The sequence below is a fragment of the Heteronotia binoei genome, chromosome 3 (assembly GCF_032191835.1).
Source record: "Heteronotia binoei isolate CCM8104 ecotype False Entrance Well chromosome 3, APGP_CSIRO_Hbin_v1, whole genome shotgun sequence".
Lineage (NCBI taxonomy): Eukaryota > Metazoa > Chordata > Lepidosauria > Squamata > Gekkonidae > Heteronotia > Heteronotia binoei.
Window position 1 is genome coordinate 55,694,367 of NC_083225.1, and position 20,531 is coordinate 55,714,897.

Sequence of the window (20,531 nt, forward strand, 5' to 3'; positions counted from 1 at the left end):
GAATCTTTTTTCAAATGTAAAAGTTAGTACCTCATCATTAGGCGTTTGCCTATCAGGTACAAGAAACCTGTAATATACCTAACCCCACCTGTTTTCCTACCACATTTTCCACTGCCAGTTCTTTTTTCCTTTGAAAAGGACACTGAATTATGGGAAACTCCCACTCACTCTTCTCTGTCTTTTGCCTGTTGTGTGAAGCACCTTCCTTAGGAGCTATTTGGAATCCAGTGAGGTATTAGCAGTTTTATCCAAAAAACATTTAATAAAATAAAAGTAGCAAGGAAGCATTAATTCAGTTAATGATGCACTATTGTCATTTGGCTTCTTCTTAGATCTTCATATGATCAGTGACCAGCATCTTGGTTCCCTACAATCAACAAATCCAAAAACTTCTCTGTAGATTCCTCTAGTGGTAAATTATATTAGGTTAGATATTCAGTCACAGTTGCTGTATATTGTATCCTATATGGGAAAGACTTTTAAGGGTGATGTTTCATAGCATTGAGCTATATTAATATTTATTAGCTCTAAGGATCCTGATCATATTGAAGCACAGGGTAGGTTTATATATACATAAGGTAAATTGGTAAAGTTAAATAATTGGTAAAGGTAAATAAGGTAAAGCTGAAGTATATCATCCAGTTGTCAAAACCCCCCCAGTATAGTTGAGTTCAGTAAGTGAAAAAGTCCATCTACAAGTAGTTTTGTGCTTATGGTTCTTTAGTAGAGATTGAATGGACTAGTACCAGTTATGTCACTGATTTTCCATAGGAAAATGTAAGATTCCCTTTGCATATCAACCTAATGTTTGAAGCAAAGGCTCTGAGGTTTTCTTTAAATATTGCAGATGAAAGGAACCTGAAAACGTGGGTAGCAGCTAGCAGGGAAGACTGCCAGCCTTTTACAGTGCAATCCTGAAGCAGAGTTGCACCCTTCTAAGTCCACTGAAGTCAGTGAACTTAGAAGGATGTCACTCTGTTTAGGACTGCACTGCCAGCCACTGGAAAATGGTCACACAATTTTACAGATTTGATTTGCCATAAAAAACAATTTAAAGTGAAGTTAATTGGATTGATATAAGTAAAGTATTTCTGGGGTTATCTCTAGATGTATTACCATGGCTCTGAGGACAAAGGAAGGAAGACAATTGCCTTATTTAATAAACAAGATGCAATTGTCCTGTCTCAAGAGAAAATACTTTCCCTCTTTCTTTGGTAACTGCTTTTCTAGTTCACAAAACCATGGGTTGTCAGATAGGCTATTGTAATGTAAATCCCAATTGTATCCTTTCTCCTAAGCTATGGTTAAAACAAAACAGAACAGAGTGACAAGAGAACTGGTGCATCAGTTGTTTGAAGTCATTAGTACTCAGGAAGGAGATGATATGAAGTTAGGTGCCCTTTCAATAAAGAAAATATATCTTCCAATGATGTAGTAGCAGACTTTAGTGATGACAATTTTTTTTTACCAAAGATTGGCAGGTATAAACTTTACCAAACTGAAATGGAGAAGGAAGATCAATCCCAAGCATCATTTACTCCAGTAATGGGGAATGGGCCCATACAGTACCGCAAGGATTAACCAGCGCTCCAATAACATTTCAAAGGATGATGGGGCATGTCACAAAGGAAAGCAGCTTTAGCTCCTTTTAGAGGAAGCATGGGGTAAAATGTATTAAAGAAATAAAAAATATGTCTGGTGGTTATCTGGAAAAACTACTCTGTCTGATCAGTTGAATATATTGCTGTTCTTGAACTATCTGAACTGGCATTGAAATGCAGAAATGCAAACTGTTAAAAATGATTGCATATGTTATCTAGTTTCATGGAAAAGAGGAGAGAGAGAAAACTGTGATCAAGGCAGGAGTGCTTTGGTAGTCATTGATAAGAATAGTCAGAAAAGTGACAATTTTTGGCATTATTTAATATGAAATGTTATCTAATACTAATTCTCAACCACTGTTTTAGAGACTTCCTAACCCATAAGGGGACACAATGCTACCTATATTTATTCTCTAGCACAAAATCTTACATATCTATCTTATATATTTATCAAAATATTATATATCTAATCCTTTCTAAATCAAAAGGTGCCCATATACTATGGTAATTTTATTCATACTTGAACAGGAATTAGATTTAGTTTCTTTTTAAAAGTATGAATCATTTATTGAAATCAGAAATAGCCATTCCAGTTCAGATTTTCACTGGGTTTCTGTCACTGACCAATGAACTCAGCTCAAGAAAGCACACCTAAAGTGCCAGACATATAGTGCCATGCTAAGCAGAAGTTACACTCTTCTACATCTATTAAAGTCAATGGACTAAGAAAGGTGCATTGGTAGTTAAGAGATGGTGATGCCACTGTTGTCGTGTATCTTACTGAAGTCAATTTTAAGGATTCCTCTTGGATTCTTACTTTCAGCTTCCTTGGAGAGCATGTAGTCTTCAAAGCATTGAGAGATTCTTTCCATGGTCAGATCTACTATATGTCATCAACAATCCTAAGCAGAATTATACCCTCCTCACTCCTTCAATGGACTTAAAGGGTGTGATTCTGCCTAGGATATTATTGTAAGTTATCTCTTGAACAGACAACTATTTTCACATAATATGCTGTGCACTTTACTGTAGAAACAAATATATGCTAACAAGAAATAGGTACATTCTCTCCAACTAGATGCTGGATTATTGGAAGACAACGTAGCAAATGAAGTTCATAAGTGTAAAATGATTTATACAAGGGTGAAAATACTAACTTTATATCTAGTTATATGCTAATAGGATTTGAGCTATTGATGACAGACCAGAAAAGACAGCTTGGGGTCATGGTAGATGGCTCAATGAAAATCTCAGCTCAGTGTCTGCTGTCGTTGAAAAAGCTAAATTCTAAGCTATGTATTATTAGGAAAGGGACTGAAAACAAAATAGTTAGTATTGTAATACTAAAGGCTGAACGTGAGATCTCAATAACTATCAACCAGTCTCAGATGTTCCATTCTTGAGCAAGATGACTGAACATTTGGTGACTGAACAACTTCATGCTTTCCTGGATGAAATAAATTGTTTAGATCCTTTGCAATCTGGTTTTAGGCTGGTTATGGGACAGAAACAGCCTTGGTTTCCCCTTGGTTGCCCTTCTGAGTTACCTTTCTGGACTGATATTGGGAGGCACCATTTGCAGTGGTTCTGATCCTACTTGAAGGCTAGGTTTCAGACAATGGTACTGGGGAACTACAGAGTTCTGCAAGGTTTCATCTTGTCCCCTATCTTTTTTAACATCTACACAAAACAGCTGAATGAGGTCATCCAGAGATTTGGGCTGAGTTGTCATTTACTTTGTTACTAGGCCGTTTGTCAATTTTCTTTGTTACCTACCAACTAAATAGATGATTTCATTGTATAGATCTATGGATCAGCCACATTTGGAATATCGTGTACAGCTTTGGGTATTGATGAGGATTGTAGCACTGGGAAAAGGGCAGCCATGAGGCTGGAGGATTTCCCTACAAAGTAAGGATGTGGAGCTTGGGTCTTGTTAGTATGGAGAAAGGACAACTAAGGAGAGATGTAACAGAGATTTATGAAATTATGCAAGGGGCAGAGAAAGTGGAGAGAGAACTTTTTTCTGCTTCTCCATAATAATGGAACATACAGTGAACGATGGGCATTGGGCAGGCTAAAGGAGGCACAACACTTGAGATGGCAGTGGGCAAGTTCAATGACATGGCTTCTGAATGGCTTGCATGAAGAAAGAATGGGAAATATTAGTGTTCTCTCATACCTCTAAAAAAAACCTCAGATGTGTGTGAGCAGATTGTTTTCTTTGTGAAGTTGAAGATCAGATTGTTAAATTCCAGATGCTAAGAATTGCCACCAATGAGTCCAGAAGACAAAGAAACACTCAGGCATCTGTTAGAAATAGTTAGAAATGTCTGTTAGAAATAGTTGCATCTTTCTATTGTGCCTAGACAGAGACTTCACTATCGTAGATTTCAATTAACGTTTTTAATTTCTATAAGCTAATTCAGAAGCTGACCTGACCTGGATGGCCCAGGCTAGTCCAGTCTTGTCAGATCTTGGAAGCTAAGCAGGGTCAGCCCTGGCTAGTGCCTAGATGGGAGACCTCCAATGAAGTCCAGGGTTGTGATGTGGGGCAGACAATGCAAATAAACTCTGAATATCTCTTACCTTGATAACCCCATGCGGCCACCATATGTCAGCTCAGGCCCATTGCTTTCAATCCCCCTTCCAACTATTTGGCCCCTCCATTGGAAGGCCCCCAATCTGCTCACCACCACTCTGAACAAGTAGTAGCACTGCTGATGGTCTTTTCACTCTCCCCCCTCCCCTTCCCTAACACACCTTGCAGAGCAAAGGGGGAAGGAGAGTCAAGAGGCTTCTGTTTCTCAGAGAGGGGCACTTAAGAAAGCGGTGGGGGGAGCAAAGCTGCTGTGACTGCCCAGGCACAAAGGGGGGTTTGCTTATGGAACTCAAGGCAGTTTACAGTGCCGAGAGCTCTGGGCTGCTGAACTGGGTGGCCCCCTGCCCCCCCCCCAACAACAAATCATGCTGGCGGCTCCACCAAACATGAAATCCTGGCTACAGTCCTGTGTCAGCTGTGACTTGAAGGTACTTTCCACCACTACTAGAAATTCAGAAGCCATATTATTGGAATGTGTCAACAGATGCATAACCTCCAGTTCACAAGATGTCATTGCCTTGCTGTACACTGCATTGGACAGGCTGCACCTGGAGTATCGTGTGCAGTACTGGAGGTCTCACTTCAAGAAGGATGTGGACAGAACGGAGCAGGTGCAGCAGAGAGTGATGAGATGATCAGGGGCCTGGAGACCAACCCTATGAGGAAAGGCTGAGGGGCTTAGGAAATGTTCATTCTGGAGAAGCGAAGGTTGAGGGTGGACATGATTGCTCTCTTTAAGTATTCAAAGGGCTATCATTTAGAGAACAGTAGGGAGCTGTTCCTGTTGGCAGCAGACGACTCACAATAATGGGTTTAATTAAGGGCAGGAAGGTACAGGCTGGATATCAGGAAAAACCTTTTTACAGTAAGAGTGGAATCAGCTATTGAGGGAGGTAGTGATCTCCTTTCACTGGCAGTCTTCAAGCCACTTTTTGGAGGAGAGGAAAAGGGAAATAAAATCAAATAGGATCTGTTTTTTTCCAAGGTAACTGTGGTTAGGGCTACTCTTCGGTTTCATTTCCTTTGCTGTAACTCTGTGGGCGTTTTTGCACTGACCTTCAAGTGGCGCGACCACCCTCTTCACACCGGAGGATCTGCGCGGATTTCGCACAAGAAGCGCCGGAGCACCCAAAAGAGCCGGTGACTTCCGTCGCAAAAGCCGCTCAAATATTTTCCTGCTTCTTGGCGGTTTCCGTTTGAGCGGGTTTCACGACGGAAGTCGCCGGCTCTTTTGGGTGCTCCGGCGCTTCTTGTGCGAAATCCGCGCAGATCCTCCGGTGTGAAGCGGGTGGTCGCGCCACTTGAAGGTCAGTGCGAAAACGCCCTGCGTTATATCAAATGTAAGTACCACTGAAAGGTTCAGCAGAAGTTCTGGAGATGGCACAGCACAGAGAATTTAATGGTTTGGAAAAACTATTGTTTTCCTGGTGCGAAACAACCTATGGGCAAGCGTGCCCCCCTCACCCAATTGAAGGCATACCTCAATAAAATAATTGGACAATTAACTACACTGCCCCAGGGCAGACCAAACGCTAGAGAATTAGAAATAGGCTGTGAGGCTTTTGCGAGATTTTTTGCAGACAAAATCACGTCGCTCCGCCAGGACCTGCCCATCACCTTAGACACAGTACATGAGCCCGAGGCCCCACGCCTGTCTTCTGATTTAACTCTGGATCATTTCGACCTGCTCAGCCTGGAGGAAGTTGACGGAATCCTCTCCTCTGCGCACCCTACAACTTGTGATTTGGACCCATGCCACTCCTGGCTAATTAAATCCTGCCTGAGGGAGATAGATTGTCCTTTACGGGACATCATAAATAGATCCCTCTCAGAGGGGCGTTTTCCATCATCTCTGAAAGAGGCTTTGGTCCGACCCCTCTTGAAAAAAAGTACAGCAGACCCGGCCGAATTGGCAAACTACCGACCGGTCTCCAATTTACCATTTTTAGGTAAAATAATAGAGAGGGCAGTGGCATTGCAGTTGCAGAGCTTTCTGGATGACGCTTCCATCCTAGACCCTTGCCAGTCCGGCTTTCACCCGGGCTATGGGACGGAGACAGTACTGGTCGCCCTGGTAGATGATCTCCAACGGCATCTGGATCGGGGCAGTGTGGCGGTGCTGATGCTGTTAGATCTGTCGGCCGCGTTCGACACGGTCGACCATCGGCTACTGACCTGCCGCCTCGCCGACATAGGGGTGAGGGGGTCTGCCTTACAGTGGCTCTCCTCCTTCCTCGAGGATCGGGGACAAAGGGTGGCTATTGGGGGCGAGCGGTCCCGGAGGCGCACACTGGACTGTGGAGTGCCCCAGGGGGCAGTTCTCTCACCAATGTTATTCAATATCTATATGCGCCCTCTTGCCCAGATTGCCAGGAGATACGGACTTGGGTGCCATCAATATGCAGATGACACCCAACTCTATCTGCTGATGGACGGCCGGCCTGACTGCGTCCCTGAGAATTTAGACCGGGCCTTGCAGGACATGGCAACTTGGTTGAGGGAGAGCGGGCTGAAATTGAATCCAGCGAAGACAAAAGTCTTTTGTCTGGGTCGGGGCGCTCGGGAAGGGGAAATACCTTTTCCGGTCTTCGACGGGGCACCGCTGAAAGCGGCGCACCGGGTTAGGAGTCTGGGAGTTTTACTGGAGCCTTCATTATCAATGGAGGCCCAGATTGCAGCCACCGCCAAGTCAGCCTTTTTCCACCTAAGGCGGGCAAGGCAGTTGGCCCCCTTCCTAGAGCGCCAAGATCTGGCAACGGTACTTCACGCAACGGTCACCTCGAGACTGGATTACTGTAATGCCCTCTACATGGGGCTGCCTCTGTACCGAACCCGGAAGCTGCAGCTGGTGCAGAATGCAGCGGCTAGACTGCTGCTGGGGCTTCCTAAATGGGAGCACATACAGCCTGGACTGCGCGAGCTGCACTGGCTGCCAGTTATATATCGGGTTCGTTACAAAATGCTGGTCATTACCTTTAAAGCCCTATATGGTCAAGGACCTGTCTACCTTAGGGACCGTCTCTCCCCATATAAACCCCAGAGAGCACTGAGGTCAGACGGAAAAAACTTGTTGACAACTCCCGGGCCGAGAGAGGTGAAGCTGCAATGTATCCGTAACCGGGCCTTCTCCTCTGTAGCCCCGAGCCTATGGAACCAACTTCCAGAGGAAATGCGGGCCCTGCGGGATCTTGAACAATTCCGCAGGGCCTGCAAGACCTTCCTCTTCCGACTGGCTTTCGCTGACGAAGAAAGAAATTGCTAATGATAACCGCCATCCTAAAAGAACAGTATTAGCACTTTTATTAACTTAATTAACTAATTTTTAAACCTAATCAGAATTTTAATGCTTAAATGTAATTTTGTGTTTTTTGCTTTCTTTGTATAATTGAAATTTGTATGATATTGTTAGCCGCCCTGAGCCTGCTTCGGCGGGGAGGGCGGGATACAAATAAAATTATCTAATCTAATCTAATATAATATAATCTAATCTCGAGTCCTGCAGTAAAAAGGAAGCTGAAAATAATTTATTAATAAAGTATGAGAGGCTGTACAGAGGAAAAAGACCCTCAATGAAATCCTACCAGTTTCTGAGGAATACAGAAAGTGCAGGGCATTTTATACTTAAAATGGCATCACTCATCATTATACAAAGCAGATTTTATTAGTTATGCAGATTAGCTATCTAGATATGATTGGTTAATTCAATATGCATGGAGATACCCCTTATGAATACTTCTGCTGACCAGTCCCTTGTGGTTTTGGCTAAAATTCCTTGGCTTGCAGGTTCAGTCCAGGATGCTTTCTTTGCTTTGTTTTTCTTCCTTGCCTCCCAAAATAGTCTGCTTCCAGGAAGCCCCAAACTTATTGCAGACACATCAGCTTGCAATGGCTCCTTTGAGATGTTAGCTACCTTCTCTAAGAGCATAGATGGCTTACCTTAACATCTTGTGTTAGGAAGCTACTGGAATTAAATAAACTCTAATAGAGTGTCTCTCATATTTCTAGTGTGCCTGTAAGTGCAAAATATGGTTCCTTGGTGTGCCTCTGGGCTAGTAGTACAAACTAAATATGCAGGTAAGTAGCCATGTCCATCAGCTTGATGCAGAGTCTTTGTCACTGGTGTGTTTCTAGTTGGGAAAAAAACCTGGTTGTGTGGAAGTTTGAAAGAAAGAACACACCATTGTCAATGGGGAATGTGAAGGAGAGACTCATTCATAATGAGTCATTAGAGTGAATGGATAAAACACAAGTGGATAATTTCAAAAGAAGTAAAATAAGAATGACATGGGAAGAAAAGTAAATGCTTCTTCAAGCAGAAAGCAAAATCCTGGAAAAATACATGAGGGTTTCAGTCCTTTCAAACAGAAAGCTTAAGTAGCTTGAGCATATTATTTGCTCCCACGGCCTGTTATATCTTTATGGCTGGATGCTTGCAACTCACAATATGAGAGACAGTTGAACTGTTTGCTGCAGAGCAGAGGAATGCTGTATTCAAGTCAATTTTCTGAAACAATATTGGAGGGGCCAGGAGTCTTTCCTCACTCTGAAAAGGGCCAGCTTGCAGTCACATGACGCACAGAGGGGCCCACAAGAAAATACTGCTGACTAACCCTGTCATGCCAGTTCCCCCATTAAATGCCAAAACCAGTGTGTTAAGATTCTTTTGTGGCCTGTTAGTGAGGGAAAATGAAAAACCCTTGCTCCAAGGAGTCCCGGAATTCCCCCATGTGAGCGTCTTAAAATGCCACCCCTTCAACAAACTGGACCTTATGAAACTGAGTTTTCAGATGGGATTCAGGAAGCAACAGGGAGTAGCTGCTGCTGGTTATATGAACAATGGAAAATGGAGCGCTACAATAAGTAGCAAATGGCAGAGAGGTCGAATAAATGTTTTGCCTCTGTCTTCACTGTGGAAGATGGGAAGGTGCTTGCTCACTCCAGAACTGCCAATTTCTAGAGGGATGTTGAAAGAACTGAGGTGGATTGAGGTGATAAGAGAGGAGGCTGTGACTGATGGACAAATTAAAAATTGACAGATTTCAGGGCCCAGATGGCATCCAAGAATTCTCTTAGCTTGGAGAAAAGATGATTGAGGGGTGACATGATAGATGTATACAAAACTATGCATGGGATAAAGAAGGTAGAGAAAGAAGTACTTGTCTCCCTTTCTCACAATACAAGAACTTGTGGGCACCCAACAAAATTAATGAGCTGTAAGCACAGAACACATAAAAGGAAGTACTTCTTCACCCAAAGAGCAATTGACACATGGAATTCACTGCTACAAGAAGTGGTGGTGGCTACAAGTATAGACAGCTTCAAGTGATGACTGGATAAACATATGGAGCAGAGGTCCATCAGTGGCTGGCTATTAGCCACAAGGACAAGGTATAAATGAAACACTGTGTCTGGGGCAGTGATGCACTGATTCTTGGTGCCTGAGGGGCAACAGTGGGAGGGTTTCCGGAGTTCTGACCCCACAGGTGGACCTCCTGATGGCACCTAGGTTTTGACCACTGTGTGACACAGAGTGTTGGACTGGATGGGCCATGCTGACAAGTCAATTTTTTGAAAAACAGGAGGTTTACAGGAACCTGTATAAAGCTATTGCACATATATTGTTCAGATGTATGCATGTGATGTATGCATGTGATGCAAGCCCATGTTTGCAAACCTGACTACCATATAGGTTCCACCTCATCAAGAGTAAAAGCTGCATTTTTCCTTTTGAGTATACATCTGGGGAACAGACTAGTGATTTTTTCTGTGTCATGTGTGACTTGGCCATATAGCAAATGCTTAGTGGAGGGGGTAATTGTAGTCTGCCAAAATTCAGAAGCCAAGCTATCAAAAAGATTGTCAATGCCCCCTTCCGGGGTAGACCAGTTCTACCCTCTCCCCTAGCAATGTCCAGGAGGACGGAATTTTGCTTTTTGAACATGGAAGAAATTGCCACCCTCCAATAATATCGCCGCTCTGCGCTGTCTCTCTGGCCAGCGCCCTGGCCTCCTAAAGCAGATTAAGAGGTCGAGGAAGGAGGAAGGAAGGAGTTTGAAGACTCAGGGACAGAGGAGGCTGCGCGACCTCAGCGAGCGCTTGTCCCTCGCTTTGCCTCCCGCTTGGAGCTGTCCACGGCTGTTGGTGCTGAACAGGGGTGTCCTGCTGACCAAAACTCTTTCTTCAGCGAACAGAGACAGAGGGAAGCCTGACGGAGTTGCCGCTTTTCCCGGCACGACCGCTGGCGAGGCTGCGAGTTTTCCGAGAACCCAACTGAAGTGCTCCTGTCGAACGGGACCGCTGCGGAAAGAGGATCCGGAGCTGCAGTTGTGGGACCAGCGCGTCGCCAGGGAATTGGAAGCTCCGAAAAGCTGATCTTCGGGATGGAGCCAGCGGGAGGCGCTCTTTTGAGCCCAAATTGAGGGCTGCCCTTGGATTATACCACCCGCTTGCTCTCCGCTTTGGCGTCTGCTTCCCCGGCAAAGCTTCAGGAGGCCATGGTCACTCTGTCCCCAAGTCTGCGCACACTCAAGAAAAGCAGGTAGGAAACTTACTATCAACTCTCTTCTCTTGTTAAATGAGCCAGTGAGTTTCAGAGCATTAGGGTTTTGCTTTCTTGTGGACTTGCAAGTAATTACAAGTGCTGGGCAGTCATTTGAAGGTCCACTGGCTGAAAACATGAAGGGTATGTCGCCTTTCTCCTCTCAAAGGGAATCAGAAAGGAGTCTCTTGGGGTTCATATGTAATTTCTTTACATTAGCAGAGAAGGAAAGTAAAACAGCTCCAAAGCTCACTTTCAGTGCTTTGGGCTCAAGTTTAGGATACAGAGAGACATGAGAAATAAGAAAGTGCAAAATGGCTTTCTCTCCTTACTGAACAGACAAATTTCTTAGAATGAGGGCTGAAGGGCTTTCAGGTTAGAGGGCATGGTTTCCAGTCTAGTCTGAGCCTCAGTATCTTTCATTTTAGGCAGCAAGCAAGTTTTCCAAGCCACTCATTTGGTATGGTCAGAAACGTATCCAGAGCAAATCAATTGCTTGACATGTTGATCCCCGTAAAGACCTTAACAGGATAGTAAAACCCTAGCCCTGCTTCTCCTTTTAGCTGTTAGTCTTCCTCTGTAATCTTAATACAGCAGGCACTGGGGGCTGTCATATGGAGCTCAGAGCACCCACTGTCTTCTTCTCGGCATGAGGGAGGGCTGGTTCCATCAAAGCTTTTCTCTTCCTTCTGGTCTTAGCCTGGAGCAAGCCACTTGCAGCCTGCGACTAGGTCCAGCAAATATTTCAGGCTACTGATTGGGGCTCTTCTTGTTAATGGCACAGGTACCCTCTTGCCTAAAAAGTTCCATTGCACCTGCATCAATCTCTGATAAATGGGTTATGAATTCAGGGCCAGTTCTGATATTAATTTGATATTTTTTAAATCCTTCAAGGTACTCAGGGTGATGTACATACCCCCTTCTCGCATGAGAGTCAGTTTGGTGTGGTGATTAATCTAGGAGAACCGGGTTTGATTCCCCACTCCTTCACATGCACCTGCTGAGTGACCTTGGGTTAGTGACAGTTCTTGAAAGAGCTGCTCTCTCAAGAGCAGTTCTCAAAAGAGCTCTTTCAGCCCCACTTATCCCACAGGATGTCTATTGTGAGGAGAGAAAGGAAAAGGAAATTGTAAATTGCTGTGATACTCCAAAGGGCAGGGTGTAAATCCAATCTCCTCCTTTCCCTTCTCCTCTCCTTATGACAGCTCTCTGTGGTTGGTTGGGTTTACAGAGCTTGAGTGATTCAAGGTCACCCAGTGAGCTTCATTGCAGAAGAGAGTCAGAACCCAGGTCTCTCCATTGTACTCTGACTGTACTGTACTCTAACTGGCAGGGGCTCTTCAGAATCCCAGATAAAAGATCTTTCACATCTACCTAATCCTGTTAACTGAAGATGCTGGGGACTGAACCCAGGACTTTCTATATGCCAGGGAGATACTCCATGTCCCTTCTGTTTCGTTACACTCCAGTGCTCAAGGAGGAAATATGCAGATGAATGCACAGGACTATGCAAATAGGGGTTGACTCAGTTCTCAGTGACCCCTATTGATTTCTATGAGCCAGAGTAAACAAGCTACAGTCTGGGATGGAGTTGAAAGGAAGCAAGATATAGTCTCCCCACCTTTGGGCAGTGCGGTGGATCCAACATCCTCCAAGGAGCTTTCCTCCACCTTAAGTGGCTTTTCCTCTAGTGGAAGGCTCCTTAGGCTGGAGGAAGTCTTCAAACTTTGCTCAATTAAGCAGTAAGATATGAGGAGGAATCACCCCTCTGCTCCCAAGAGTCCCAACAAGGTGTGGCCCTTACTCTAACTCTGCTACGTATAAAAATGACAAACATTTTGCTTCTGTTGGTCTACCTGGTTTTTCATAAAGGTCCAGTGAGTCTGGTTTATCGACAGAACTCTGAAAATGGTCCTACCTTACATGTCTTCCTTCCCCACATGGTGTCTTTGATGAAGCAGAGATGAGGAGATGAGGGAACAACTCTGAACTCCATTATGAAGTTCTTTACTCAACTACTAATATGCAATCAGTCAGGGAAAACTCTTCCCATATCTCCCTGCCCCATAACTCTCATTAAAATTGCTGCTATTGTTGAGGAACACAACTTTTGCAGCCTTCTCCTTTCCCCTTTGCAGTCTTCAATGGAAGCAGCACATTCTCATGCTCCTTCTGCCCCCCTCACCTCCCCCTAATCTGTTTTGGAGAAGAAGTTGCTGCTGGAAGCTGATCACTGGAAGATAAACCTCTGCTTTGAACTGCCTGGGAAGACCTTTGTTCTTCCCTCCCCTCCAGTGCTTGATCTGAAGATGGAATGGTGGGAATATCAAGCTGCTTCTGCAATGGGCAGAGCAGCACCAGAGAAGAGAGGGTATGACTCACCAGTTCACTATGTGGCCTTGTGCAGCACTGAAGATTGTCAGCGGAGGTGATGGTAGGGAATTTGTCAACTACCTACTTATATCAGACACAGGTTAGATTTCAAAGAGTCATTTGTTTCCTTGAAATGAAAATGAGAAGTAACCCAAAGCAATCTATCTGTGTCTATCTTTCTCCCTCCTTTAGTCTCTCCCCATATGAACCCCATAGGAATATAAGATCAGCAACACAACATCTTTTAGAAGTCCCCAGCCCCAGAGATGTCTGACTTGCTTCAACTAGGGGCAGGGCTTTTTTGGCCCTGGTCCCTGCCTGGTGAAATGAGCTCTTCTTGGAGATCAGGGCCCCAGGGCACCTGCTGCAGTTTCACAGGGCCTATAAAACAGAGTTCTTCTGCCAGGCCTTCAGTTGAGGTGGCAGACGTCATCCTTTATTAGGCCTGCCCCCTTCTGGTGATCTTGAGATTTGATGGACCTCTGGACCAATGTGTCATAACTGTCAAGACAGAGTTTTTAAGTCTTGTGTTTTAGCTGTTTTATATTGCAATTTTAATCTTGTTTTTAATTGTTTAACTTCTGATGGAACCTGCTCTGAGCCTGCTTTGTGGGAAGTGTGGGATATAAGTCAAACAAAATAAATACATAAATAAATTGGAAATGTACAAAAATGCATCACTGAACTTGGAACAGAACATCCCCAAATGTCTCGGTGTGTCAAAAATTATGCAGTAGTGTTACCTGCTTGACCTGGGGCAATGCCAGTACAATGAATGTGTTTGCCTCAAGCAATATTGACTCTATCACACACTGCCTTTAACTCTGCAGTTCACCCTCAGCTTAAGCAACTAACTTACAATGACCTGAGCAGAGTTATATATTTCCAAGCCCCCTGACATCAGTGGATTTAGAACGGTATGACTCTGCTTAGGATGGCATTGTTGCTACTTCAGGAAGGCTTGCAAATACTTGGAAATCTGTGGACAACCAACATGAAATGTCTGTGTTTTGTTCCATCTGGGTTCTTGGTGAAGAATTCATGTGAACAGCTTGTAATAACTGCAGACTGAATCTTAGTTTTCTGCCACTTGCGCTGCTTAAGAAAGTCTGCAGTAGTGTGGCAAATGGGGGGGGGGGGTCTGTACTTGTGTGAGACTGGCCCCATGACTGGCTTGCAAGCAGTACTTTTTGAGCCCAGACTGCAATAATCCAACAGGCTTACTATAAATGCAAGGCTGTGGAAAATGAATCTTACATAGCAGGTTCACATGCACAACCCACTCTGTCCATGTTGCCATAAGTCATCTGTGACTTGACGGCACTTTCCATTGCCAATGAGAGATAAGAACATAAGAGAAGCCATGTTGGATCAGGCCAATGGCTCATTCAGTCCAACACAGTGGCCAAAACCTGGATACGGGACCCACAACACATACACCTGAAAGTCACACCTCACAACACATACACAACTGGAAGCCTACTGGCAACAACAAACACAGAGTGGTGTGAAGAAATGGCACTGGATACACAATCTGAAAGAATCAAGGTGACCCCCAGAGTAGGAAGGAAATCCTTGGAATAATTTCACCTCAAAGCAAATCTCATCGTTTTCAATGGTTCAAACAAGAAGAAGAAGATTCAGGTGGGTAGCTGTATTGATCTGAAGCAACAGAACCAAGTTGGAGTCCAATGGCTTGTAATAACTGCAACAACAACCAACAAAGTTTAATTCTGGGTATATGCTTTCATGTGCAGAATTAAGCTTTGTTGGCCCTCTGGCTGCCTTTGGTTAACCTACTGTGGAGATGGCAGAACTCCTAGAGAAAGAAAGGTTTGAAGGGCTCAGGAAAGAAAAAAGAAGGGATTTAGGAAGATGGGGGTCATAGTAGAACAATGGGAAGGATGAAAAGAGAAAGACAGTAGGACAGAAGAGGGGCGGGGGTCTGAGATGGGACAGGGAAACTATGATGGCAGATCTGGGAGCTGCAGAGATGGACTGAAGTTCACATTATTGAGCAGAATAATAATCCTGGATCAAGCCTGTAGGAGACTTTTCACTACTGACCCTTTTTTTACTCCCTGCTTTGGGATTCTCAGAGCAAGCTAGCTATTATTATAAGTATAACAAATTCTCAAAAGATCAGGGCCAAAGCATACCTGTTTTGCTTTTTTAATCAAGTTAATAAGGAATAGTATATTCAGAACTGGTCAAGGTTGCTTTCACAAACTGAATGCAAACCTGTTTTTATGTTTAGACAACATTTGTGTCAACACTCACGACTTCCATCATCCCACTTCTACTGTTGGTGGATTTGGTCATAAATGTCTATTATTTAGCTCCATATAAAGCATAAGGATTGAAATTCCTACTCCTAGTGACATTGTACACATTGTGGTGTGTTAGCAAGCATATCTTAACAAACAGACATTTCAATTCTATGACCATTCCCATCCACAGCACCGAAGAACATTTTCATGCATTTCCCATTTCCCTTCATAAAACCAATGGGAAATCCCCACCCCTTGCAATACTAGGATTATCAGTATGAGCAGTCAGAGATGCTAACCTTGGCAATCTGGTAGAAAACATCATGCTGTCAGTGCTCTCTTATGTCTCTGCCTCCCCATTCTCCCACCAAGTGCCAGCTGTAAGTGGCTTACATCCTTCTCTTTCATTTAATCTCTGTGAAGAAAGTTAGGCTAATATATGTGACTGGTCCAAGGTCACCCACCCAGCAACCTTCCATGAGAGTAAGATTTGAACCTGGATCTCCCAGATCTTAGGCCACCACTACACTACGCTGAATCATGGCCTTCATAGCAGTCTTCTCTTGTTTTGCCTATAGCACGTGGTCCCTCTTGACCTTGAGTATCTTGTGGTTCTATAGTACACTCTCTCACCTGCCCTTTCAGGCCTTAATGCCCTATTTCCTCTGTATTTTCTTTCTGGTCTCACCCTCCAGCTTCTCCTTCTTGATCCGTGGTCAGCTCTGCACATTTCCTTCAGTCTTTTAGCCTTTTGATGCCCTATTTCCTGGGACAAGGCAGGGTTTATTCTATGCCCCAACTGCATGTAGTTCTCTGCTCTTGGATTTTCTGAAATGGAAAGAGAATGAGAAAGAGGGAAACAGAAAGAGATACAGAATGAGACAAACAGGAAGGAAGGAAGGAAGGAAGGAAGGAAGAAAGAAAGAAAGAAAGAAAGAAAGAAAGAAAGAAAGAAAGAAAGAAAAAGAAAGAAAGGAAGGAAGGAAGGAAGGAAGAAAGAAAGAAAGAAAGGAAGGAAGGAAGGAAGGAAGGAAGGAAGGAAGAAAGGAAGAAAGGAAGAAAGGAAGAAAGGAAGAAAGGAAGAAAGGAAGAAAGGAAGAAAGGAAGAAAGAAAGAAAAGTTTGAGGTGAATGAGAAAAAAGAAGGGAATAAGTGCATTCTGGTCCGAAGTTTTGGGGGCCTGTGGGGAAGACAAGTGCCTGTGGCCCCCTTCTGCCCACATCAGCCCCTTTGTGCTTTCTTCCTTTCCCCCCACCCACCTGTGTTGCAGCCATTTGACTGTGCATCCTTCTCCCTCTCACAAGTCCTCTCATTGTCTTTGCACACAGCCACTTGCATTACGTTTATGCCCAGTCTCCAACAGCACTGGTTAGTGTGTGCAGCTACTGTGGCTTCCAGGAGTGCTGCTGCTGTGCATCACCCACATGTACTTCCCCGTTAGGATCGTCTACATCTGACAGGAGAGCTGTGGGCAGGGATATGGGGTGGCCCATAATACTAGCTGTAACACCACATCACTTCTGGTTTTAAAAAAAGAACAGAAGTGACACAGATAACTCTAGAGATATCTTATGTCACTTCCATTTTTTTCAAACTGGAACTGACATGGCACTACAGCTGGTACTCCCAGCCCAGCAATGGGCAACGGGAGGGATCCCCCACCACACCAGGAAATCTCATGAAACCACCTGACACTGCCTTATACTCAGGGCTTTTTTAGTAGAAAAAACCCAGCAGGAACTCATTTGCAGATTAGGCCACACCCCCTGATGTCACTATAGTTTCACACAGGGCCTTTTTGTAGGAAAAGCCCAGCAGGAACTCATTTGTATATTAGGCCATACTCTCTACTGTCAAGCCAGCTGGAACTGTGTTCCTGTGCGTTCCTGCTCCAAAAAAGCCCTGCTTATACTGAAACAGACCCTTGGTCCATCAAAGCCAGTATTGTCTACTCAGACTGGCAGAGGCTCTCCAGGGTCTCAGGCAGAGGTCTTTCACATCATCTCCTGCCAGATCTTTGAACTGGAGACGGTGTGGATTGAACCTGGGGTCTTCTGCATTCCAAGTAGATGCTCTGCCACTGAGCCACAGACCCTCCCTAAATTGAACAATGCTGGGAACCTGGAAGCATGGCTGGTGGAGTGCTTGCAAGTGAATGGGCGGGGAAAGGCACAGGGACAGGTACTAGGGGAAGTGCCCTGGTGAAGTGTCAGTGACTGTGGGGCCATGCCAGAATCCCTGGGTTCCGACAGCTGCTCCACCTCAGGTAGAAATGCCAACTCTAGTTGGGAAATTCCTGGAAATTTGGGGGGGGGGGAGGAAGCCTGGTGAGGTTGGGGTTCGGGGAGGGGAGTGTCTTTAGAGGGATATAATGCCATACAGCTCACACTCCAAAGCTCTCATTGCCTCCAGGGGAATTGATCTCTATAGTCTGGGAATCAGTTGTAATTCTGGAAGATTTCCAGGCCCCACCTGGAAGTTGGCAACTGAAGTGTTGTGCCAAAAGAAATTGACTTTTTGCGTTTGCATTGTTTAGAGCACTGGTTCCAGGTTGTATTTACTGGTAAGGTGCAGCTTCTGCCGCAATTAGGAGAACCACTTGTGCCCAGTGAATGAAACTGGCTATTGCCTTTGCATTTAGTATATGGAGCACTGGTTCCAGAAAAGTGATTAATTGTCAGATGAAGGATTGACTGAAACACAGCCCATTTTACCTAGGAAATGTGTCACTTTAATTCTGAAGCTTCTTCTATTCTGAAGGAAATTGTCTGCACCTGTTGGGTACTTCTCTACTGAAGAAAAAAGGAATTTTTCATCTATTGTGGACTTTATATCCTTAAATGAACTGAGACTGAATTTGTAATATTATTTGATATACTGTTGTGAATAATATCAATATTGGAATTGTTAATGAATTTAGAAATATATTGTTACATGGTATACAATATATGGAAGTGCATTGAATTGTTGTATTTAGTATTTTTGACATGGTTATCTCCACGCTCCCACCTGGAAGTTGGCAACCTAACCTTAGGGTATACTGACACCAGTCCTGAGTAAGTGTACTCTCCCTCCCAAGGATTCAGGGGACAAGATTTCCTAATCTGTATTTGAATACTGAGACTCCCTTCCCCCACCACAAGTGAAACTAGGGTTGCCAACTCTAGGTGAGACAGTACCTGGAGATTTTGTAGCATGGGGAGGTGGGGGTGGAGCCTGTGGTAGGTCTTCAGCAGAGTATAATGCCATAGAGCCCACCTCCCCAAATAGTCATTTTTTCCCAGTTGAGCTGATTTCTGTCATCTTGAGATCAATTGAAATCAATAGTGGGATATCTCCAGGACTCGCCTGGAGGTTGGCATGCCTTTGAAACTGAGGGCTCACCACTGCATCATAATTCTTGTGATCAGAATTTGCCCTCCTTGACAAGAGGATTGTTGACCCTGTAAAAACTGTTGTAGGATTGGCTTCTGTTTGTGTTATGGTATGCTCAGGGTCCATGGAGGTTCTAACACAGAATGGCTGATCCCAAACTGTAATGCTGTATCCGGTGATAAGCTGACCATATAGGTTGGAATGAGGTCCAGAGCAGAAACTTAATAGAGTCAATATATCCAGCTGTCCTTCAATTTGTCTGGAAGCTTTGTACCTCTTGGCCTGCCTAGTTCAATATGAAAAGACTTATCTCCATTTGGGAGTCCTCCTGAATGCTGCCTTCTGCAGAGCTTGTCTTGAATGGACTGTTCTAGAAATCTAGTCATGGCATAGAAGCCTTATTCAAGGGATGGTTCTCTAGGATGGTTAGGACTGCCAAGTGCCTGTTAGAAATGGGAAATCCCCCGTTTCCTGTTTTCCACCACTGCCATTTGCAGCTGGCAGGAGAAAAATGTTTTAAAAAGTGTTGCCAGGTGATGGTGTGGTATCACTTCCTTGTTTTACCACACAGTTTTCAGTGATTCCCATAGAGCTGCAATTCTACTTCTGGATTTTTCCTGGAAGTGATATCATACTGTCACTGACCCCCCTCCACCCCATGTCTCTACAACCTGCTAAGAGTACCCTAAGAGTGGGTGAAAGACAAAATTGATCTGGCAAATAGGACCCAAGCCACGAGAATCCTGGAGATTGTTGTATCATCCAAAAGGGACCAGAAGCTCTGTGCAAAAGCTACTGTTATGGATGAGAAAAGACAAAAGAAGATTTGGAAAAGGAATGGGGAAGCCTGCACAAAGAACTAGAGGGAGAACTGAGGACCTGTTCTGTGATTTACCAGGCTGCCTGCTGGGAGACAGTGAACTAACAAATGAGAGACACTTTTGACATGGGCAATTTGGTGTGAGGGGGTTCCATCACAATAATCTTCCTTTTGGTGTTTGTTTTGTAATATTATGGAATGGCTTATACATGTAAACACAGGTATTTATAATACCATGCCACTTAGCAAGGTAGAGTTGGTTGTGCATTTCTACAGTTTTTTCTTCCTCCATGGTCCCAATACCACTGTGACTTAGCAAAGTAGACCTTTCCAGCTGGAAAAAAGATCTTCAGGGTGCAAGTTTTTAAAGTTTGTTGAGCAGTATAGTTCATACCACTATTTTAAATACAGTTCAACATGAGTTAATGTCTTTGACTAGTCAAATAATCAGTGTTGTAATAGAGGATTATAGAAATTGATGGGAAGCAGATGCTCAGACTGGAAGACCCAAGTTCAAATCCATGCTCTACCAAGGAAGCACATTAGGAGACCTCAGGTTTGTCAATCTCTCTCATCCTAAACCACTGTACAAGGTGGGGGCTATACCTGGATAAAAATGGAGGGAGAAAATGATGTTGTAGACTGCTTTGGATCTCCACTGGGAAGAAAAGGAGGTATAAGGATTGAAATAAATAAAGTGCTAAAGTCATAACTACGAGTAGCATCTTTTTGTGCACCTTTCTTTTCTTCTGGCTGGAGAAACGAGACAGTGGTTTTATTCTGTAGAATCTGTGTTAGAACATCAAGACACTAAGTCCTTTACAGTACTGAATAACTCACCCTGCTGTATCCAGAATAGGCACTGCTATGGGTCCTGCTACTACTCTGAGCAGAGGTCCTTGTGTGGAATTTGTGCCCAAAACGTTGTTCATTTACTTGCCTAATTCATACC

The 20,531-nt window shown here is 44.1% G+C and overlaps 1 protein-coding gene across 1 annotated transcript in view; it reads left to right on the plus strand.

Moving 5' to 3' along the window:
* Positions 1–10,677: 10,677 nt before the first annotated feature.
* Positions 10,678–20,531, plus strand: part of CNGA3 (cyclic nucleotide gated channel subunit alpha 3) — a 40,318-nt gene continuing 30,464 nt past the window's right edge. Inside the window, exon 1 of the mRNA XM_060233856.1 lies at positions 10,678–10,741. The gene's annotated coding sequence lies outside the window, so the exon portion shown is untranslated. The remainder of the gene's footprint in view (positions 10,742–20,531) is intronic.